The sequence below is a fragment of the Anas platyrhynchos genome, chromosome 1, assembly GCF_047663525.1.
Source record: "Anas platyrhynchos isolate ZD024472 breed Pekin duck chromosome 1, IASCAAS_PekinDuck_T2T, whole genome shotgun sequence".
Classification (NCBI taxonomy): domain Eukaryota; kingdom Metazoa; phylum Chordata; class Aves; order Anseriformes; family Anatidae; genus Anas; species Anas platyrhynchos.
In genome coordinates, this window is record NC_092587.1 from 49,019,625 (window position 1) to 49,039,145 (window position 19,521).

The 19,521-nt window shown below is 43.9% G+C and overlaps 1 protein-coding gene and 1 long non-coding RNA gene across 6 annotated transcripts in view; one reads left to right on the forward strand and one right to left on the reverse strand.

Moving 5' to 3' along the window:
• Positions 1-1,894: 1,894 nt before the first annotated feature.
• On the reverse strand, positions 1,895-9,597 carry LOC106018793 (uncharacterized). The gene is made up of 2 exons (XR_011808726.1): positions 8,022-9,597; positions 1,895-6,683 (listed from the first exon to the last, which is right to left on the reverse strand). It is a non-coding gene; the product is annotated as an uncharacterized lncRNA (long non-coding RNA).
• The window catches only part of ATP2B1 (ATPase plasma membrane Ca2+ transporting 1), a 63,815-nt gene continuing 53,023 nt past the window's right edge, over positions 8,730-19,521 (forward strand). For 2 of the 5 annotated variants that reach the window (XM_027451775.3, XM_038176126.2), the window contains exon 1: positions 9,763-9,909. The gene's annotated coding sequence lies outside the window, so the exon portion shown is untranslated. Of the gene's footprint in view, positions 8,748-9,762; positions 9,910-10,046; positions 10,260-19,521 lie in introns of those variants that run through there. The other 3 variants (XM_038176113.2, XM_038176122.2, XM_038176111.2) reach the window with 3 other exon arrangements.

Here is a 19,521-nt window from a genome sequence, read left to right on the forward strand (position 1 = left end):
GTATAATGGAAAAAACAACTTCTATAAATTACTTATCCTGTATTAAAACTAACTAAATAAATAAAAATAGTATATAGGAAAATATCTTAACTGTTCTAAAATGGCTGTATTAATTAAACAGATCCTTCAGCCATCAGCTGCAGGATTATGAACATTTGTTCATAATCTAGAGATAACAATGGACAAGCAATCCAAAAATAGAGAACAAATAGACATTATCAGGAAGGAAGAAGTATTGTATAAGAAACATAGAGAAACCTCCTGAGTCATGCTTCAAACAAAACAAAACAAAAAATAACTCCTTGACTAAAGCCAAGCAGAAACAGACCATGTCACTGATGTTTATGTAGATTATGGTATAAAAATGCAAAATCTGTCCTAAACACTTTAAAAATAATAAAAAATAAAATAACACCATAATTTAGATAAAATTAGGTTTGTTACACTTCTTATTTCATTGATGGTTCAAAACAGTGGGAATACAGGTGAGAGCATCTTATATGGTTAATTATTTGTGGTTTTGTGCTCAAATAGTTCTTGATTCCTGTAGACCAGTACAGTACACCTAATGATATCCCTGAAAAACAGGAGAAGGGTAAGTTGCACCAGCCCATGAAAGAATACCTACAGAGGCTCATGTCTGAGATCCATTTCTTCTCTGATTTCTCCTTACTCTGAGCAATTAATAAATGTCTACTATAATAAGCCAACATATATTCTGTGGGAGGGATGTGGGGAACCAGCACCTTTTTGACTTTTTTTTTTCTTTCTTTCTTCCTCCCTCCTACCACCTCTTGAAAGAGGTAAACAACAAGCACAGTACTTTGTCCTTTACTCATGGTTGCCACAGGTAAAATATGGGAAGGCTGAACAACAAAATAATTTGGACCTGCCCAGTGATTTCTATTGTAAAAATACTTGCTGATTCTTGTAACCCTGCTGAAAATGACACACATTATGAAGCTTCAGATCAGACATTTCTTTGATGTATTTCAGGAGTGCAATAAAGTTGAAATATATTAAGAAAAAAAAAAAAATCTTTAGTCTTGTAACAATGGAAAATAAGTGCACATGTTTAAATTTTCAAGGGAACAGGCTGGAGTTCTGGCAAATGTTTTTTAATATTGCAAACGGAAAACAATGACTATACTGAGATACAGAAACTCCCTCATACAATGCAAGCACTATATTTCCTTTTCATGATTTCCTTTAGGCAATTTGTGTCCTAAACCTGCAAAGGCATGCACAAGTTTAACGTAATCTACATACACGTTTCTATTTGGAATTTGCAAAATAAATTAAAAATCCTCATCTATCATAGGTAGGATATTTATATTATATTCACTGTTCCCTTTCACATTATTTTACTTACTTTTGTATAGTCTCAACCATAAAAACAAATATAAGAATTGGTGGAACACATTGAAGGAGGAAATAGGACTGTTGTAGCACGCTATTAAAAACACCTACCCCTCAACCACAAAGCAAAAAAAAATTGAGAAAAAGCTAAAAATGATCTGTTTTCTTTCCTATCTCAGTATTATGTCAACAAAGAAAACCCCCACACACCAAAAGTGCTGCAGTATGGGGTAAGAGTAATGTTGTAGCTCGCTTTCTGAATTTTCTGGCATTATGGGCTTAAGAAAGGTACTTTATCTTAGCTTTACTTGTCTGCCAACTTAATGTTTCATGTAGCTTTTTATCTAATTTAGAGAAGAGAAAAAGACCGGGGTCAAAAAATAAAACAAAACACCTTCTCTGTTATAACAATACCTGTTTTTAGTTGTTGATGTTGTTTGTTTGTTTGTTTGTTTTCTTTTTAGAGGCATTAATTAACACTTTATGGTTTTATTTCTCATGTTTTTATGTTTTATGTCCATTATTTTCCACTTGAGTTCTGTTTTTTTTGTTGTTGTAGTTTGTTTGTTTGTTTTGTTTTGTTTTAAAGAACAAAGTTTTACATGGTTCTCATTTAATGTCATCATATAGACCCCTGCTAAATTTTTTCTAAAATGCATTTTAACTTGTCTTCTTAGCAATAATTAAATTGGATGGTGACATGTATGAGGCCAGGAGAATTAATGAGGAAAGTAACATGTAAGTGTTAGGTAACAAGATTTCAACAAAACTTACAGACACTTCACTGTTGGTTTATCATTTTTAAAGTTTTATTATTTTTCTAAATGTAATACTGGTTTGGAGCATTAGCTGGATATATTTTTAGATCATAATTTCCTTTTAAAGCAAGTTATCTTTATGTGTTTATTTTTGCATTTATTTATTAAAAAAAAAAAAAAAAGAACAAAAATCTATTTTTGAAGGGGATTCTTGACACTTTTCTGAGTGCTAATATTTCACTGCACTTTGGCAGAGCACCAAAGACTTCAATAAAACCACATAGAGTTTGGAGGCAGACAAACATACAGTGATTAGAAGGATCAGAGATGATGTCTCACTATCACTGAAGTCCCAGAGCCATTTTCAAAACAGACTGTGGTTGTGCTGGCATTACCACATCACATCACAAATCTTATCCTTAACAAACTCTGTACACTATGTCCATTATGGGACCCACATTCATTTTCTTCCCATGTCTGGCTGGTCCAAATACAAAATACACAATCTCATGGGAGTTCATTCTAAACCAAGTCAGAACCACCACCTCCCAGCTCTGGAGGAACTGAAGCCGGCAGCTGTGTCCCACAAGCCTTCCACATGTGAACATCCTTTTCCTCACGGATAGCTCCACAAGAATAAGACATACTTCTTTCATGTCAAGACATACTTCATTCATGTCATTACTCAAGATCATGTCATTTACCTCATAAGGACTCAATTCAAGCTTCAGTGCTTTCCTAGAAGTTGCTAGCAAGTTGCATTAATTAAAAATTACTGCCAATCAATTATTTTATACAGATGGCCCTAATGGTGTTTTTTGTTTGTTTGTTTGTTTTTCTTTTGTCTTCTCTGCATATGTTGTCCAGTTTATTGACCACTAGAAAGTAATGGCTAGTAGATTAGGAGGATCCATAAAACAATGCAGACTGAAAAAGAGGTTCAGCTCACTTAACCATTGTTAACCTTCCGTGAGTTGGATACTAAAATTTCAACTATTCACTTTTGCTTTAATTAAATATAAATAAATCAATTAATTAAAATAAATTAAAAGAAAATTAAAAGAATTAAAAGAAAAATAAACACTAAACTTAGACTGGCACACAGTGTTTTCTGGAGGTTGCAGCTTCTCACTGTTGACTATAGAGGAACCAGAGGTTACTAGTACAAATCTAGATGTATCCCTTTTAGATGTCTGTGTGAAGACGTGATTCCCACCCAACTGACAAGGGAAGAAATACCACATAACATTGGCCTAAATGTTGCAAATTAATCATCTGATGCGTAAGGTCTATGTTTTGGGTTTTGTTCTTTTTTGTTTTGGCTTGTTTTTTTTTTTTTTGGTTTTGCTTTGTTTGGCCAGAATTGTGAGAGAGGTGTAACTTAGAAAAAAAATACTTTAAGCCGAAAAAAAATGGAAGGATGGAGTACATGACAGGAAAAGAGGTAAAGGAAGAGGAAGAGGGGAAAAAAAAAAAAAAAGAAGAGGAGGTTATGTAAGGGATCAAAGGGGATGGAAGAGTGTGGTTCATGGAACAGGGCCTAGGAATGTCCTACAAAAAGATCTCTAGAAAATCCCAAATTACTACCGCATCTTTTTCTGAAACTGCCCTATGCGATTGAGCCCTTGCTTGGTTCACCTTTGCATTTTGCCCCACATTCAGCAGACAAGTATAAACACATAGATCACCTCCATTATAAAACAAAAGTTTCCCCTCTACTATTCTGTGTCCAGAGCAGATGATGGAGAGAGGTGACTCTAGTTGAGCTTGATTTAAATCTCCCATGCCCCAGTTCCATTATAAGTGTTTCTGCAGCTACCTGTAGAGCATGCATTCCTGTAGAGGCTGATTCATAAGAGTAAGTAAATAACACCAGATTCAATGTATAGAGCTAAAACATGCACAAATGTGCTACAACAGGAAAGACCATTAGATATGCTGTCAAGGACATGTCATACATTTACTACTAAATGTAGTCCCACAGATCAGCCACGGGTACCCCAGTGAAATGCTCTCAGTTGGCTTGCAATTCAAATGCCCTTGCAAGGATTTGAGGCTTTGAATGTGAAAAGCACTGAGCTGACCACATAGTGAAAGGGACTTGGTTGTGTTTAACATCAAGCTGAAATAAACACAAAAGATAAATAAGACTTTTATGGGATTAATTTTTAAATCCCTTTCAGTCAAAGGTATTTTTAGTAACCTAGGTGCGTCAGTTTTAGCAATTAGTAAGCATGTGCAACTTTTACTGAATACAGTCAGAAATGAAGATAATAAATCTGTCAATGTTTGGACTGCTACCATGTACAAAACATTTTTGTATCTTTTAATCCACTTCTGTCCTAAATCAAGCTGCCTTTTCTGCTGCATAACATGTCACGGCCTGAAAATAACCTACAGCGGTCCTATTACTATATGTGTCTGTAACATGATGTATTTAAACTCTGGTGGTTCAATACAAGGCTTCCATGTTATCTAATTGACAAAAGGGAAGTTAGAGGAAAATGCTATTGATTTTTGTTCTACTAATAGATAACAGAAATATAGCTGATGTCACATTAACTCATTCAATTTTCCTCTGTTTCATGAGCTAATAAGGAACACTAAATTATTTGCAAACTTTGTTCCTTCTCACCTTTGCCTTCATAGCTGTAGTACTACCTGATAACAGAGACAATACCCCAGTCAACACTTTCCTTTTGTTATTAACCATCATCTAATTCACTAAGCGTACTGGTTTTAAACACTAATATAAGCATCTTATGTAATGATTTTACTATAATTTGCACTAGTATGTAGCATGATTAATATTAAGGGTTTAATACTATATATCTCATCCACACTTTTGCACAGATATCTAAATTTAGATCTTGACACATAATCTTTAAATCTGCAATTCATAGTCTAGAAACAATTATTTCTGAATAAGGCTCATAAGGCTTGTGTCCAAAGTTTTAAACTATGTATGTAAGATAGGTCATTATTATTATTTTTTTTAATGCAATTTTAAGCAGGTGGTATGTTTTTGTTAGCATCTTAAAAACAGACAAGATGATTTAGAGCTGTATCTGGTCAACAAAGAAAACAAATAATTTATTCAAATATGTTCCGGTCACTGTTTATCACTTGAATGATTAATTCTTGATTAAGGTAGTGGGAATAAGGTGGTGCATTTTTTCTGATACTCTTCCTTGAAGGAAATTCAGAATGGGAGCTATTAGCTCTAATGACTCTTAAATGTTTCAAAACCATCTTGAACAATCGCCAAGGGGCAGAAATGCTAATGTTTGCTGAAGGAACCCAAGGCTTAACTGAATTATCTATTTTCTTATCCAAAGGACTTTGAAGAAGCATTACTAAGAGACAATTTTTTGTTCTACTCAAGACAATTACCCAGCACTGATGAGAGAGAGGAGGGGCTATATTTACTCTTTCTAAAACTAATTTCTGTGAGTCAGGAGTGTGAGTCAGACTGGTCAGTGATGTTGATGTTAGCCTCAGAGAGACAGAGCTTGGTTACCCATGTTGCTTCTTATCTTTGGGGGGAGAGGGAAGGGAAAAATAAACAAAATACTTATCACTTGATCACAGAGCAGCATATCACAACATTGCAATTTATGAAACAGATACTCAGTCAGCGTGAATTGGAACAGGCCCACAACATCAGTGAACTCAATGGAGCCTCACAAACTAACATCAGCTGACCATATGCTCTTAAAGATAAGACCCTGACTTATAAAGCAACACATCTTAAAGCATCCACAATAGGAAAAATCAAAGGAACTAACACTTTTTGTTTCAGTGTGGCATTGTACATACCATGAACGCCCCAAAAGCACTTTTGCACCTTGTTAATAGCAACGGATATTCCCACATTTTGCATCATGGGATGACAGGAGAGCTGCCTGACAAATCTGTATCCATATCAAGGACAGGCGTGGAGGTAGGTGATGGCTAATAGCTCCAGGGAAATGGGTTACAGCAGTGTGATTTTTAACCAATCTTCCTAGTCAATTGGACCAAAATGCTTCCAGGATATACCTTACTCAGGACTTTTGCCATTCTTTAGGAATTCAAGCACGAAGTGAGAAGTGTTTTGCCACTGGGGAGAAAGCAAGGAGGAACACTCCAAATTGGGAAAGCGCCATAGAGGAAATGTCCTGGGGGTAGAGGTGGCTGGGTGATCACTGTATGTATTTTTGCGCTCTGCTAGCAGATAATTTGCAGAACACATTCATTCACCAGATACTTATCACTTTCTAAGAGGCATCCATGGTCACACTGTCTCATCATACCCATGCCTTTTTTTTTTTAATTTTTTATCATGAAAAGCGTCCCAAACTTGTTCTTTTCTGCTCTTTATAGCAGTGTTAAGCATGGTTACCCTGCTCTCCTCTCTTTTTTCTTCTCTCTAATGCTTGGTCCAAGTCCTTTAATGGGCCAGATTGTAGGATTTTATACTTTGTTATTTTGATTCTTTGCATGTAGATGTTGTGCCTTTGTTCTCAAGATGTCTTTCTTCACTCTCTGGTCTGTGGCCATAATGCTGCTGTGTTGTGGCAGCACCTGGAAAGAACATGTAAAGAAGAAACAGTTAATGTATAAAGTTCAGCTTATACTTTCTGATATACTTCAGATATCAGATACACGAAGAAGGGATTTGCGCAATAGCTCTTCCTTCTCACATTCATTTGTTTACTTGCTTTATCTTTCACTCTCCTGATCACGCACGTAAAACTAAAAGAAAAATATCTGAAGTGTTGTGAGGGAAATGGAATAGAGCACAAAGCTTCAACTATTTTGAGTTATATGTTTTTGCAGCAGGAAACCCATGATGCACAGTTCCTGAATAGTCAAGAGAAAGAACTGGGAGCTGATAAGCACACAAATGTCAGCAGATAGGCCTCTTTCCTAAGTGAGGGGCAATGGTGATATCAGGATGAATTGAGTGCTTTGCTTTTGTTTTGCAAGGTTATTGCTAGACTGTATGGGCTGATGGTAGAGCAATTTGGCAATGGTGACACCAAAAAGATTAAAGAAAGAGCAATTGTTTGCTAGCATGATCGTTGCCTCATCTTTCCTGCAAGAGGTTGCTGGGGCTGGTCCGAGGCAGGATGCTGAGAGGATGCAGCGCAGCCTCAGGGGTGGTCTGCAAGGAGTGGTGAGGCAAGACAGGGCTCAGACAGACAGACAGACGTGTGCCAGCCACCAGCTGGCACAGAGAGCAGCCAGACCTAAGTGAATAACTTCCACTCATTCCTGCATTGACACAGCTTGAACAGGATCAGCTTTAGCAAGGTGGTCAGGAAAGCGGTTTCAAAACCAATTTGAGTTTAGATCCATGCACAAAGTTCGTGTGTTCTCTACCTTCTTGTTCTGGGTCAAGCCCATTATGCAATTTTGCCCAAAGGCTCCTAGTTCATAATAAATAAATAAATAAATAAACGAACAAACAAACCAAAAACAGCAAGATGGTCACTCAAACCTTGGCCACCATACTCATATTTGACCAAGTATTGCAACGATCCAAATACACCAATTTATGTTGTGTTAAAACTCTAATAATAAGTAGATCATATTCAGGCAATCCACTTAAATTCTCCATGACACATTTTCTGCCTCTGTAAAAATGTATGATATCGTTGGAGGGTTGGTCACAGAATGAGTTGAGCTATTGTCATTGATTTGTCAAGTCTGGCCTTTCCAAATTCCCTGCAAACCACGCTGAATTTTCCTGAAATGGTAATGTTTCCTCAAAAGATAAATGAAATATTTCCAGAAATATTCCTTTGTGCATCTTGGTTTTGCTTGCTAGATATGACTGGTGACCTAAATTACACGGAATGCTTTGTGTTTCTCAATTACATGCCTTAACCTTTAGAAATAAGACAAGTGCCTACTTACAAAAAGCATGAAGAATATTGTAGCTTGAGGATTAAGTTGAAAAACATTTTGAAATTCCGAGGGAGAAGATTTTGTAGAGCCAGAAGAAATTTCTTCTTATTTTCAAGCAATGTGTTTATGTTTTTATACTGTCCTCGTACAAAAGATCAAGAGGAACATTAAATAATTATTTTGTGCCATGAAAAATATGTCCACTTGGAGCATTCTACTATAACAGCGTTGCAAAAAATGAATGTTGATATATGTCCCTCTGACCATGGCTTCCTTCCTTCAAAGACAACCAAGGGGAGTTATTCCCATCTGGTAGGTGAAGAACTGAAGCACAGGCTACTTAGCTTCCCTGGAGAGAAGAGGAAGCAGGTACAGACGTACCCAAACTGCAATGCGTTAAGCACATCATCTCCTTCTTAGCTGCACCAAAGCTAATTTTGTCTGCCCGAGAGCTGGCAGATATGACAGATCTGTGCACAACAACACCTCTTGTCAAGCTGTATGGAGAATTGCAGCTCCAAGCAGCCAGGGAAGCCTCGCCGAGCGCCAGCGATCCGTGCCGAGGAGGGTGCTGAGCTGCGGGCAGAATGCACGAGAACCTGGCTCGCGTGTGCTCACGCAGCCCCATAGTCTCCTCCTGGGGAGAAGCGCAAGAACGAGTCTCAGCAGAGCAGCCTGCGGTGTTGCTCACCTCGGTATTTTGATTTTTTTCAGTCGACCTCTAGATATGCGGAGGTAAGGCGGTATTTTTAGCACCATCCCAAACGGGCAGGAGCCAATTACTGCTCACGGTGTCTCTGACTGCCTCGCCTGAGCGAGGAGGGAGATGGGGCAGGGACTCAGGTAGGGGAGGGGGGAGAAGGAGGCACGGCAGCCACGCCGCTAGGGCGACCGATTTATCTGCCGGTGCCGCGGGCTGCTCAGCGCTGCCTTCGCCCTGCCGCCGGACCTCCCCCGGCTCTGCGGCACCCGGGGGGGGCTGCAGCGGGAGCGCTGGGCGAGGCGGGCGTGCGGGGAGCAGCACGACGCGTGGGGAGCCGGGGGTGTTCAGGGCCGGCCGCGGGGCCTGGCAGCACCCAGCCAGAGGGTGCGGGCGCCGCGCTGAAGCAGCCGGGCTTTGGTTTCATTCCCCGTTCCCCCAGTGCTGCCCCGGCTCCCCCGGCTGCGGGCCGTTAGGGCGCCTCACGCGGTCACCCCCCCCCCCCCCCGGCCTCCTCCACTACGGCTCTCGCAGGCCGGGGCCGCCCCCAGGCCCGCCACGCGCGGCGGGCAGGCGAGGCGCGCGCACGCGGCCGGGCGCGCACACGCAGAGGCGCGCGGCCGCCCGGCCCCGCCGCGCCGCGCCCCGCCCCTCGGGAGCCGCCGGTGGCAAAGTCACCGTCCCGCCGAGCCCGCCGGCCTCCATCAAACGCCGCGGCCCCGCCCCGCGACGTCATGGAAACAAGCGCGTCACCCACCGCCAGCCAATAGCGGCGCCTCGGGGGCGTGGCCTCTGCGCCTCGTCCCGCCCCCTCTCCTCCTCCTCCCCCCCCCCGTGGAGGAGCCGCCGCGCCGCGGGGCCCCCCCCTCCCCTCCCCGTGCGTCACGTGACCGGCGGCGGGCACCGGCGGGCGCGGGGCGGGGCGGGGGCGGTGGCAGCGGCGGCTGAGCGCGGGAGGTGGGGAGGGAGGGAGGGAGGGGGGGAGGCGGCCGGGGGGCGGTCGCTCCGCGCCGCACCGCATCGCCCCGCCCCGCCCCGCCCCGCCCCGACCGGCGGCGCCCGGCTCCCGTAACGGTCGCCGCGCGGGGCTGGGGCTCTCCGCGGCGCTGCCCGGGGCGTGCGGCAGGAGGCGGGCGGCCGGGGACAGAGAGAGCCAGGAGAGAGAGGAGAGCGGGAGGCGACCCGCGGCTCCTGCCGGTGAGCAGGCGACGGGGGCGGGGCGGGCGGTGCGCGCCCCCCCCCCCTCCCCTTCCTTCCCCTTCCCCTTCCTCCGCCCCCGCCTCCCCCGGCGCCCCCTCCCCGCCGCGGCTCGGTTCCCCGCTCCGCGCTCCCCCCGCCCCCTTCCCCTCCCCCCGCGGCCGCAGGGCGGGGGCGGCCGCGGGCAGGGCGGGGAGCGCGGGGACCTTGTGCGCTCGGCGGGCGGCGGCGGCGGCACCGGCAGCAGCAGCGGCGGCACCACCACCGCCGGCAGCAGCAGCAGCGGCAGCAGCAGGTTCACGGGCGCCTCGCCTCGTCCCGGCCGGCGGGGGCGGCCCCGCGGCGCCGAGGTAAGCGCGGTGGCGGCGGGGGGCGCCGCGCCTCCGCCCCGCTCCTTCCCTCCCGCCCCGCTCCGCTCCGCTCCGCACAGGCGCGGCGGTGGCGGCGGCGGCGGCAGGTGCAGGCGCTCGGCGGGGCCGCTCCGCCGCGGGGGGCTGCGGGCCGCCTCCGAGCCTCCTTCCCCGGGAGCCTCCCGCCGCAGCCGGTAACCGGAGCGCGCACCTCCAGCCGGGGCGCGCCGTGACCTTGAGGGCAGCGGATGCGGGGCTGCGGCGCGGCGGCAGCGCTGCCCCCCGGGGCCGCCCCCCGGTCGCCGTGTGCTGCGCGGCCCCGATGCAGCCGCACCGGCATCACCCTCCCCCCCTCTTACCCCCCTCACCACCACCGCCGGGCACCGCGGGCCCGGCATCCGCCGCCCGGGGCCGGGATGCGGCTGGCGGAGCCGCCGGGGCGCTGTGGATCGGGAGTCTGAGCGCGCGTCTGAACGCGCCGGCTCCGCTTCGCTTCCTGAAATGTGCCGCAGGGGGGTAGATGCGCGGCGCCGAGGGCGTTTCGGTGTCGTTTCGGCTCCCCCAGCACGGGAACCCCACTGGTAATGGTCTGTGCATGCCGGCTGCCGGCTCCGCTCCAAGGGGTGCAGCCGGCGGCGACCCCCCCGCGCCGCGGCCGTGGGGACGCGTTGGCAGCGGCAGCGCCCGGTCGGGGGCGAGGGGCCGGGTGGGCATCCAGGGCACGGCCCCCAGCCCGTCCCCGCTCCGGGTCCCGAGCCGGGGGGAGCCGGGAGACGTGCCGGGCATCGCCAGCAATCTGCGGTCCGCACTTACCTGCTGCGGGAGCAGTGCGGCGCAGCGCGCCCAAAAGCTGCTGTATCCCCTAAATGCTCCTGGATCCCAATGGGCTTGTGTCGGAATGGGATTTTTAGGTGGTTAAAAAGGGCTCGCCCAGGTAACTCGCCAACCTCCGGTTCGTCATATAATGTATGAGAAGGTGGTAGTGCTGGCCATAGCTGATGGTTTTTTATTTTTCCCTGTTTGTTTGAGCTTTCTGAGGATTTGTTCCAAACACCACAAATAGTGAATTCCAGCAGAAGTAAACTTGTGTATCTTTAAACTATTGACTTTGTTGGCAGGAATAGCTTCCAACGTACTAGAGCTTTAATACTTATGGCATAATGAATGGAAACTCTCTTCGTGTCAGTGGAAAAAGTGGTCACTGAATTCAGTCGGGAAAAAAAAAAAGCTTGTACACTTAAATGTAAAATTTCTGGTCTGGAAGAGCATTGTTAGGTTGTTTGGTGTATCGCAGTTCTCTCTGTTCGTTATGGTAACCCACCCAGGTTGGGTTATTTGGAGAAAACAAGGGTCCTGTGTTACACACAGGTGCTTGTAGGTTTTTTTGGTCAGTATTGCTGTCTTGGTGCTGAATTGCAACGTTACTTGTTCAGGTCGTTCAGAAGGGAATGCTGCTTGTGATGTGGGAAATTAAAACGATACAAGGCAAAAGTAATTTTTCTGTCAGCGTGGCCATGCTCTGCATACACGCAGTGACTCAGTATTGCATATTAAGCAGGCGTTGTGTTTGGGAATTTCAGGCGTAGACCAGACGAGTGTCACTTCAGCATGGGTTCAACTACAGGTCTTGGTTCCTTACAGACTCGAGTTGCATACAGATAATGGCATAAGCAAAGGATCCCTACTTGCACTGTATGAACTCAACTAATAATCTGGGACTGATTCTACCAATTAAAATGCTCTGCTGCCTAATGCTGGAATCTCATTTAGAAAGTGACTCTTTCGTGGACCGCAATACAGAACCTCTGTCAGCTGTTGGAGTTGTGACCCTTTAAATCGTGTTGTGGAAGCTTAACAGGAAGCACAGACAGGCTTGTAAATATCTTGCAGCTCATAGTCATAAAGGTCTAGTAATTACTTTTTTTTTTTTAACTGCTTGAGATTGTTCAGAGAAGAATATGATAAAATGGAAACAGTCATAAAATGAAGATAGTGAGGAGGAAAAGAAATGTGTCCACTGAAGCAATATCAAAAAAATGATGCTTTGGAAGACTTGACTTTGCCACCATTTAAGATTTTAGAGCTGGGAACTCAATATTAACTGATGAGTTCAAAATGGACTTGGCAGAGCAATCAATAACATGCTGTAGCAAGCAAGTCTCCCTTGACATAAGGGTGGACAAGATAACCTAAAGTATCTTCTAACTCAAATTTCTTCCGTTAAGGTAGACTAAATATTAATGGCACTGAGCATTCTTTACCACTGAAATGTGACCTCAGTGATGTCTTTCAGTGTTTGAACTGTTTATTTTAATATACATTCTCTTCCATTTTTAAAGGGAAAATAATGCCGGTGCAGCAAGGATGCATATTTTGCTCAAAGTCAGCTCTCAGTTAGCAAAATTTTATCTAATGCAGATTAATGAGCAGCCGTGATTAGCCCAGGGCACGCCAATGTAAATTTTATTTTTGAGAAATAAGGAAGACTACTTCAATCTATAGCAGATTATTTTGGTACAGAAACACATGCTTACTTTCCTCCAAAAGGATCAATAAAATTGTAGTCATGTTCTTAAATTTATGCTCTTAAGTATTCCTAATTTTTTCTAAAATGAATAATAAGGAAGAAACCCAAGCTTCTGTTCAGGAGATAGTGATCTCTTTTTTTTTTTTTTTTTTTGAGTATTTTAATTAAAAATTAGATAAAATCTAGGTATTACAGTATTGTCTAAAAAGCTAAGATAAGCTCTTCTTCCTAGCTTGCTGTAGTCCAGGCAACAGTCTCAAGTAGGTTTATTTTTTGTGTTCATCCTGTTGATGTTTTCCTTTAAGGTACCATTTTTGTTTCTCATTAAGAAGTTAACAGATTGTCTGCTGTACTCCTTGTTCTTCAAAAGTAATACTGTCGCCTGTTTAAAAAAAAAAAAAGTGAACCTATGATGATTTATGTAGAGGAAGAGTATTTCTCACGTGTGCTAATGATTAGTTGCTAATCTAACTGAAAATGGCTGGTCTTCAGGTTTGGATTTCTGTACTATTAAATAACTAATTTTGTTACTAACATTGCTTTTTCCCTAACTTTGGCTTCAAATAGTGGATAAGGTCGTGTTCATTGATCACATGGCACAGCAATAAAAAGTAAGGATCTGAGTTGATGAAACCCCCACCAAATGTTCATATCCACCTGTAAAGAGCAGAAATGTGCCCGGCGTCTCTGAAAGGGGGCACATGCATCCAGAAGATAGAAGCAATAGCGATAATTAGAGTAGAAGGATACTAGATAGGAGGAATTTCTGGGAGTTACCATGTACAATGAAATCAACAGGCAGAAAATTAGACGGACCCACTGTTGCACCTTTCCAGACTGAACACAAATACATGGAATTGTCCAGTTCCTATTTTACTTCTAAACTATCAAGCTTTCAAATGCAGTTTATAAAAATGAGTTTCTAGTTTTCATGACAGGTTTCGTTTCATATGAACAGTAAATTTGAGGGATCTGCCTCTTCAAGCTATTCATATTCCAGTAAACATTATGAAAGTGATTTCTGCTGCCACTTATAAATCTTATTCTAAATGACAGATGACAGCGGGAGGTGTTATTAGTTTAATTTTGGTGAATTGCAAAGTAGGCATGAGGCTTTCTCAGTTGGTATTTCGAAGGTCTGGTGGGAGAAGAAATGTAAAGAAAATGTAGGAGGTGTTTTTTAGGAAAAAAAAAAAGGCCAGAAATGGCTCTAAAAATAAATCCAAATTCTTTTTCTCCAATAATAGATAAGATATAAGCACATGTTACAAGACAAATAACATCTGCCCTGTCTTGGGGATGCATGGGGGAGAATGGATTGAGGGAAGAAGATACATCCTTCTGTTAGCGCTGTTGCCAACTGCAGTGTGCAGTTAAGGAGCATGTAGATAAATTTTGAGGATGACAGGGTTGATGAGCTTTGCTGCTGGTCACAAAGTCTGGGTCGTTTTGCCATTAAAAGAATGATTGGTGTCTTCTCAGCACAAGGGGGTAATGTTGGTTTATTGATGGCTTTTTCTTTTTTTCTTTTTTGGTTCCGCTGTGGAAAAGAAACCCAAGTAAGTTCTTGCATGACCTTTCACTTACAGTTAACTTCAGTGGTCTACGTGTCTCAGTCTTTCAATATTGCTTACAAGTTGGATGCTGCCTTCGTTCCCAGTGAGCACAGGAAACATCATGTTCTCAAAACGCACTTCTGCGGAGCCTATCGCTTGTAATCTGCTACCCTTACTTGTGCCCTTATATTCACAGAAAGATAAGGTGGCAGTAGGGAATACAACACTATTAGGTTCTGACCACTTGGTGTACAGTGTCTGGACTATGAAGAAGAGGCCTGAGATGCACCATGTTCTGAATTAGTTGGTAGTGTCAACCCCCTTCTCAAGGCAAACAGGGTGATTCAGCCACTCTTATTGGTTGTAACAGAGGAACTAACGTGCCAACTCCTGTTCTTAGCCCTGCCATCACAGTGTTTATCAATATGGTGATAGGCACTGTACATAAAAATAAATACACGCACGCTACAGTTACTTTAAGCATCCATGCAACTTCCTGGGATTTAACCTAGGATTCATAGTTGCGTGTTCTCTTTCTGACTCTCGTGTCTTTATTTAAACTGAAATTTTGGTATTTATTTTAAGGTTCTGAGTCTGAGGTGATCTTGATCATCTTTAAAGTACATGTACCAGTGAAAAAAGATTGAATGCCCTTTACCCTGGAGTAAAAGATGTGCCTTATAAAAAGGTCACACAGCCTTTTTGACATATTATTTGACAACTGACTATCTTGTCTGCATGGCTTTTTCAAGATTGCTGCTGTGTGTGTGCAAACATGAGAATGTGTTGCTTGTGGTTTCGACTATGGCTTCCTGAGCAACTGCATTTTTAATGAAATCAAGACTTCTTGCATATTGCACGATAAGATTTCTCAAATAATAATAATAATAAAAACAACACGTGAAACCAAAAAACACACCCACAAAAATACCCACAACCAAAACTCACCACCAACAAAATGAAAAGCAACAGTACATGATAAAATAAGTTTCATCTGCAAAGCCAGTCACAATGTTTATCTGGCTTTGAAACAAATTAAAAACAACTGATACCTCCTTCTGGAGAAAGGTGGAAGAACAGAGACATCAGCTGTGCACAATGGAATGTTTCTACCATCAAAAGGAATAGCCAGAGTGCTCTGCTCTTAATTGGTGTAAGGAGCTTAGCAACTAGCAGTTAAGAAGTTTTGTGGCTACTGCTAACTTTTTTTAGGAAACCCTGTAGAATATAATAAAATGTTAGGAGGATGGCCACTGTGACTCTTCAGAAGTTTAGAAAACACTTACATGGTAAGTGTTCCGAGAAATGTCTGTCAAGTTCTAAACAAAATACTTACTAATAATTTCTGTCAAGATGGTTGATTACTTATATTTTTTGTTATTATTCTGGAGCTACAGCATCCTTGTATCATGGCCTTCTCCAGCTGCTGTGTTGATTATCATAATCAGAGACTGTGAGGACAGTGAGACAACCATTTCTGTTCTCTCCTCTTTAGCCTGTCACCATGAGTAGAAAGTTTGGTGGGGTGGCAGAGGTGATCGGGTGGCTGCGTTGGTTTCTACAGCATTCTGAGTTGCTCTATACTTTTCTTCTCGTTTGTGCTACACTGACCCTTTGGCTCACTGCACCAGTACTTGTGCTGGACAATCCTAGTGCACAAAATAGGCTCCCCATGGCATGAGGTGAGAGGCACAGCTCACAGGATGGAAGCAGTGTGAGTATCCGAATAGCTGCTGTGTGAATGTTCTTCCTTGTGTAGCTGTCAGGTGAAACTGCTTGCTAGAAAGTAGTAACCTTTTCACATAAAAGAGCTTGAAGTTACTGTTCTGATAGCAGATTGGAAAGTAGTTGGAGTGCTGGCCATGAACTAATGGCTTTCCAGAAAAGATTCTTTGGATCTATCCATAAAGATCATTGCCCTAGGTAAAATATTAAAGAATATTGCAACCCATTTGCTGTATGCCTCAGTGGTTTCTTATGCTGTAGAGGAGGAAATGAGGAACTGTTTGTCATACTGTGCACCTGGGCTTGCTTTCTGAGGCTTTGCTTGGATAAGATGGAGGGGATAGAAGCAAGAAATGAGTAGAAACCATGACAGGTATGGTTAGCCCTTATGTTATCTGAGAAAGGGTGGTATTTTTGAATCTCTCCTGGCTGTTTAGATGCAGTAGAGACTAAAGCAGAAGCTTAATATGCACGTTGAGCAGGAGTTTTTTCACTTCCCTATATGTGCTGCTGCTATTGCCGTTGAGTCACTTTGTGCTTAAATTGTTTCACACTGGTTGGGTCTGCCAGTTTTGTCCTTCACATGGGAACGAAGCTGGTACACAACTTTGAAACCTATGGATAATAATGCAAATCAATACTTAAATCAGTGCAGTATCTAGCATCCAAACCCTGGTGAGTTTGTGTGAAACATAAAATAATTGAATCTGACTAGCAGTGTCTGTGCCAAACAGCTTTAAAATATATACATATATATGTATTTGGAAAGCTGGAGACTGACAGCTGGAGAGGGTAGGGAAGGCATTCCAGCACTGGTAACGCACCGATTCCAGCTGTCTTTCTTCTGCTTTATTAACAGCTCAGGTCACTTCAGCTTGTGTTCACCTACTTCAGCTCTGAAATCCATGTAGTTGTGACAGCTTCTTCACATCCTGCAATGAGATTGCTTTGCAGAGTGAAATGCCTCAACGTCTTCATGAAGTCCTGTTTCAGCAGTGTATTTTGATAGCAGGTGCATCTGGCTGTGGGGACTGCAGATGTAGGGGCTCATTTCTGAACTGAATCTATACATCTGAAGTTCATAGTAAAGCACTCAATTATCTAAAATTTGAGAGAAGCATGGTCTATTGTTTTTTGGTTTCTGTTAGTGGAAGTATTTGTAGTGGATCTACCCATAAAATGGAGATGGCTTCTCAAAGCACACACTGTTGTACAGGTGCCTTTTGAAATAGTGCATAGCCATTGAATAGTGCATAAAGCTATCTGAGTATGAAATAGTGTATAAAGCGGTGGCATGGATGTCATCTACTTGTGAGTGTGCAGTTTGTGTGGATTTCTTTCCACTGTCCAGTAATGGCACTTCTGACTCTGGACAGCAGCTTCGAGAACCACCTTCCAAAAATTCCTCAGAAAAGGTTGTCTGCATTGTCCTGACTATGTGAAGTTTGACATCCTAAAGCTACAGTATGAACTCTGGCTGCTTCAAAGCTCAGAAAATCAGTTCACCAGATGGAACAATAGAATAGGTGGAGGGTATTAATTTATGTTTTCTGTTGAGATAGTGCAGTAGCATTTTAATTGGTGGACTGATCAATCCAAAAACTGAATTGCTGTATTTGTATGGACCTGAAGTTTTATATTCTCATTCTATTGCTGAATATAAGGCTAAACAAATGAATGTGGGGAATAAAGCTATATTATTAATCTTAGTCAAAATGGTTTGAACTGCCCAAAGTAAATACAGTGTAATTTGGTCATAAAATAGGCCTGTTGTGAGTTTCTGATAGGTGTTGCCAAAGGTGCCTCCTGAACACGATTGAGCTGACAAAATAAAAACACTACTGAAAGACCTTCTTCCCTGCAGTGGCTCAGAATAGCTGGAAATGGTGACGTGTGTCCAGTACTGGGCTGAACTAGCAGGGCTCCTAGGCAATCCAGATCCCTCTGGGTGAAGGTAGACAAAGTTGGGGCTGTCCTGGGCGTTGCCCATGTCAAGTGTCTGCCTTGCTGCAGTGCAGCCTTGAGTGCAGCTGCTCTGTGTGGCAGTTCAGGTCAAGGGCCCTCTGGTTAGGGAGGATGTCTGTGGGAAAGGTCTCGGGCATCTTGGGCATAGTCCTATCTGGTACCTAAAGGAGACCTACAGGAAGTCTGGGGAGGGACTGTTTACAGTGAGCGTTGTGATAGGGCAAGGGTAATGGTTTTAAACTATAAGAGGGTAGATTGAGATTAGATATAAGGAGGAAATTCTTCACTTAGAGGGTAGTGAGGCCCTGGCACAGGTTGCCCAGAGAAGCTGTGGGTGCCCTGTCCCTGGAGGTGTTCAAGGCCAGGCTTGGGAAACCTGGTCTGGTGGGAGGTGTCCCTGCCCATGGCATGGGGTTGGGATTAGATGGCCCTTCCAGTCCAAAGCATTCTTTGATCTTTCCAGACAAGTGGGTTTGGAGTTGGCAGAGCGCTTGTGTGCTGGTGAGGACTAACCTGCCTTGGGCTGTGTTAGCCAGAGCATGGTCTGTGGGTGCAGAAAAGAAGTGATTGCCCTCAGTGTGCTTGCAGGCAGCATCCAAAATGGTGTCATGTTTTGCATGTCTCTGACAAACAAGAGGCCAGGAGAACGTCAGTAAGCCACTTAGGGTTGTGTGTGGTGGTATGTGAGGAGAGGCTGAGAAGGGTGGCTGTGCTCAGGACTGTGGATTACCACTGGTCTTCGGTGCAGTGTTACGGAGAAAGTGCAGTCTTTTGCCAGGGTGAGCATGTGGGTGAAGAGAAGAGCTTCCATGGTTGTCTTGTGCTGTTGAGGTTTGTGCTGCACTGGGAGGGAACAGTCTCCACCAGCATGTTGACCTTCAGAAGTAGCCGCATGCATTGCTTCTGTCTTCTTGTCACTAATTCTCATCTAGGTCTGTTCCCTGACCTTGTGGTCAGGTGAGCATTAGAGCCAGCACACGCCAGGGCACAGGGCTATACCTTCTGGCAGCAGCCTGCGTTCAGATATTCCTAAACTAACTGTGAAACCACATCCTTACTCTCACATGTGCCTGCTTTTACATGGTAATGTATCTGCTCAATATGCTAATTCAGCGAGCTGGCTGCCGTTAACATTGGTAGCGCAATCCTTGCCCCTTACATAACCACCTCAACAACTGAAACCAGTCACTCCAGGCCTCTTTTGCTGCTGAGCAGACATAAGCACTTCCAAGATGAGATTCATGTGACTATTTTAGATTGTGTCCTAGATAGCTTCTGCTGAAAGATTAAATTCAGCTCTAATTTATCCATTTCCTATTTAAAAGGGAAAAAAAAAAAGCAGCCTGGGGTTCATACTTCAGATAGAATTGTTACCGTTTGTTCAGGTGGATCTCACACATGGTGGTAAGAAAGAACAAACTTTTAACAAGTGTAATTCAAATAACAGACTTCAATGCATCTGTCCCCTTGGTGAAAGGAAAGTGGGATG